We start from the raw sequence: 4,172 nt of genomic DNA, 5'->3' as shown, positions 1-4,172 counted from the left end.
TATAGTCGAGTCGGAACTGCCATAGAGTATCCAACACTGAAAAGTTAGCACTTATAGTTTAGTCTGTGGTGTTGACATATTACAGTCGACGAGTAGAAAAATGTATTTTTATTGCAGTCTTTTATATTTTATTTAAATTACCTAATCGATAATGATGAATAATATAGTAGCGAGGCTATTTATTTCTATTCGTGTTTCCTACTTTTAACATTGTTTCTCCCACAGGCTAAATCTGATATTATACCAGGGGTAACGTTTATGCAATGTTACTCTAGACTAGAGGCTAGATAGCTGAACCTGCGGTTCATTGAGTTATAGGATTCTCTTTTAATTTTGTAGCATCTGCGACGCGATCTACTTTAAACCAAAGTGTTGGAAATGTAACGCTGGACATCTTTAAAATTCTCAATTCAGTAGATAGTAGCGCGCGTTACACTTCGAAAAAAAAACCCTTTTCTGAATACCTAAGTAGTGATGTATAAAAATGTTTTCCCTAAGAAAGAGAGAACGCCTACCATTATATTACAGTTTGTATTCGCTAAGTGGGTTGTACTTGGCCCGGTGTAGCGTGAGCACCCTTTAACTTACACCGACTTAAATGAAACGAACGCCAAGATATCGTCTGTTCAGAAGACAATTTATGTAGCAGCAATTAAACGAGGCTAGATCTTCTTAAATTGCTGGAACTTCGTAATTGTATTCCGTCCTTAATAAGGAGTACCGTCTTACCTCGTAAATATAAAGCGTTTAATCTCGTTTAATTTTCTTGTTTACAAAGGCTACCAAAGACTGTAGCCAGAGACCTCTTGACATTAGACGTGAACAAAATTATTGACGTGAGTGAGAACGTTATACTTACTTGTTTATTAAAATATTAAATTAAGTGTCTTGTTAGTTTGTAGTTATATTATGTCTTATGTCTATGTATATTAGATAAATCAACATTAGGCTCTCATGAGCAGTGGCGAATGCCGGGATAACGCCAGGAAGATGATACAACAAGGAGGTTTTTTTTATTTGATAGTCATACTACTAATTCTAAAAGAAAACCGGTCAAGTGCGAGTAGGACTCGCTCAACGAGGGTTCCGTACAAACTTTCAATAGTTGAATCATCAAAATTTTATTCATAGAACTCTATAAATTTGACTAAATTCCTTAAGAATCAATTTCCCACATAACAAGTAATGTTTTAATATAGAATTTTATTGTTAGACAACGTCCAAATAAAATCAAGACTATTTCTACTTCAATAGTTTACGACTTACGACATGTCGCAAGGACGCTCCTGAACCGACCTCATTATATCAGGAAAAACGCGATGTAAGAAATGAGCGTTCAACGTACAGCGACATCTATCGGCAAATTTAGTAAACTAATGTGCGCGAGCTAGTATGGAAGATGACTTTTATGGAATAACTGATTATTGCGTGAACCGATTTTAACCATTTTACCTCTATATTTAAAAATATTTTAAGCGGGTTACTCACGTATTAAGTCGATATAGCGTTCGACATGTTTCGGTTCAATTTCGAGAACCTTTCTCAACAATTTTTTTTTTTCTTTTTCTTCGTTCAGCGGAAAATACGGGAAGCTATAGAAATTAGTCGTCATCCCAATTTCAATCGTGACAGTGGTTGGTCGGTGCCACCTAGTTGGAAAACAGTTCTAGGCACTACGTCGGTCCCCAGTGTAAACGCACTCTTAACAAGTGACGTAATAAGTGTTGTGTGCAATCCTGCTTTTGACAAAAGTAACATAGTGGGTAGCTCCGATCTCGCCACGGTGACGTCGCCCGCGCCGCCGACCCCCCCTGCGCCCGTCCTCAGCAGCCGCGCGCACCGAGCAAGCGCCCGCAGTATGCGTCGCGCTCTCGACATGTAAAGGCGGGGTCGCTACTCTTGAGAAAGGTTCTCGAAATTGAACCGAAACATGTCGAACGCTATATCGACTTAATACGTGAGTAACCCGCTTAAAATATTTTTAAATATGTATGAGTCTCACGGGAGTTTTATAGTTAAAATTTTACCTCTATATGAAAGCAGACAATTTTATTGTTATTTTGTTAAAAAATACAGGTACAATAAACCCCCCAATAGGTACAATAAAACAGGGGACCCCGGAGGCCCGGATAGGTAAAGTAATTTTTTTATATTTATGTTGATAATTTTACTCAATAAGTAACATAATTGTTATGTTTACCTACTTTTATTATTTAAAACTGCAAACGATCGCGTATCCTGTTCTTAGCACTAACCTCTGACGTTTCAAAAACGGCATTGTCCTTCGGAGCAGACTGGCTAAAGTTGACATCAACATCTAGAATTTTCTATACTGTAAAAATCGTGAACGTTTGAATCCTTGTTACTTATGGTGCGGATTATTACATTAGGTACGTTTTCCTTCTATGTGACGTGATGATCATATTACTGTCTTCAAAGAAAGGCATATTACGCTGAAGAGCCGGCAAGAAAAGTGTCAAAGAATGATTTATCAAGCACGAAGATAAGAAAGATTACACGTGTAGATCTAGATATGGAATATTTTTAAATATTGATATGGATTAATATGGTAATATTAATAGCTTTATTAATGATTATTATAAGTACCTACCTATTTCTTCTGCTTTATTAAAAATAGGAATAGGATTTACTAATGCGAAACGAAACCATTCTATATACCTAAAATTGGGGCCCAAATACGAGGTGTGAGAACTCGCATGCGACTTTCATCACATTGCGGTATTTGTTATGTGTTCTAAATTCTATGTAACCTCAACACTCCGCAGTGTAACTAAAATCGCATGCGACATCGTGTAAATTGGCCCTAAAATGTTTAAAACGATTCGCTAACTGTCGCTTATTTTAACCCACATTTTGTGTGCTCGTTCACCAAAAAACAATGTACTTATTGTCCTGTATCCATTCAAGAGATCAACTCACCATTGCGTGAAGTGTCACTCCACTGCATTGAAGTGTTACCGAGCCGGCCCTCGCCATTCTGTGCGTAGCAGCTATAAAGGGTGACAACTTGATTTGATTTGTCACACGCGATCGTAGCACGCTTCTATACGTTAGGTGCTGCTCTCTCGTTGTAGGCTTTTATTGAGTCAAATTAGTTTCATCGTCCACTGCTTGTCTGATATTATTTTCAGATTACGTGTATATTTGCGACAATCAGTGCGAAATCTTTACGCACTTTGCCATTGCCAATAGATCATGCCTAGATCATACCATTCACGATGTCGCGTGCCTTGCTTCGTATATAATCGATGGAAACAGGCGTTATTTCGCTGATTATCATGGATTTTGATTGGTTCGCATATATCGAGAATTGGGTTATGTTACATACACGTGTACGGTATCAAATGAAAGCTAATCAAATATAATATGATTCATTAACATAATTAACACGTATTTCGACATTTCCAACAGTTTCAAGAAAGATTCTGATTCCATTCTATTCTTATACATTTGATAAACCGAGCAGTTAGCGTTATTGTGAATACCATGATCTAAAGTGGCATTTGGCTGGCTACGTCTACGGCGACGGGCAGGCAGGCTAGTGTCTAGGGACGCTATTCCGACCGTGAAATTGTAAGGTTTCGTCTAGAACACTCTACCGTTAAATTATAACGGCTAAGATTTTATGCAGCGAAATATTGCTTGCGAATAATGCCCACTTGCACCAACCACTTAACTCAGGGTTAGTGGGCTGTCATCTGTCAAATTCCATATAAAATGGTGGGTTAACCCTCGGGTTAACTCTTCTTTTTCGGTGGTTGAAGTGTCCCTAATGATATGAAATGTTAATACGGGCTTATGTTTTAGACATTATTTAAAAAAACTTATACCTTATGTTCATTTGCTCACTATGCTCAAACTAAAGTGGGTATTGTCATTATTTAAAAGGGGAGCTCAAGAATACTTGTCTTTTTCCAGTTTTTCCAAATACATAGAATATAAATTTAAAAAACATTAATTTGAAAAATGTTAATACGCAACAATTTTGTTAAAGGGTAAAGAAATTAACCATCTGAAAAATCTGTATTATTATCCGGTTTGGTTTTAACACTTTTATCAGATGGTTAGCTCATTCTGAGGTAGGTAGTATCAGCCTGCAAGTAATTAGTGACCAAGGGATATAGATTAAACCAAAATGCAGATTTCACTTG

The sequence above is a fragment of the Leguminivora glycinivorella genome, chromosome 4 (assembly GCF_023078275.1).
Source record: "Leguminivora glycinivorella isolate SPB_JAAS2020 chromosome 4, LegGlyc_1.1, whole genome shotgun sequence".
Classification (NCBI taxonomy): Eukaryota; Metazoa; Arthropoda; class Insecta; order Lepidoptera; family Tortricidae; genus Leguminivora; species Leguminivora glycinivorella.
This window is presented reverse-complemented; position numbering follows the sequence as displayed.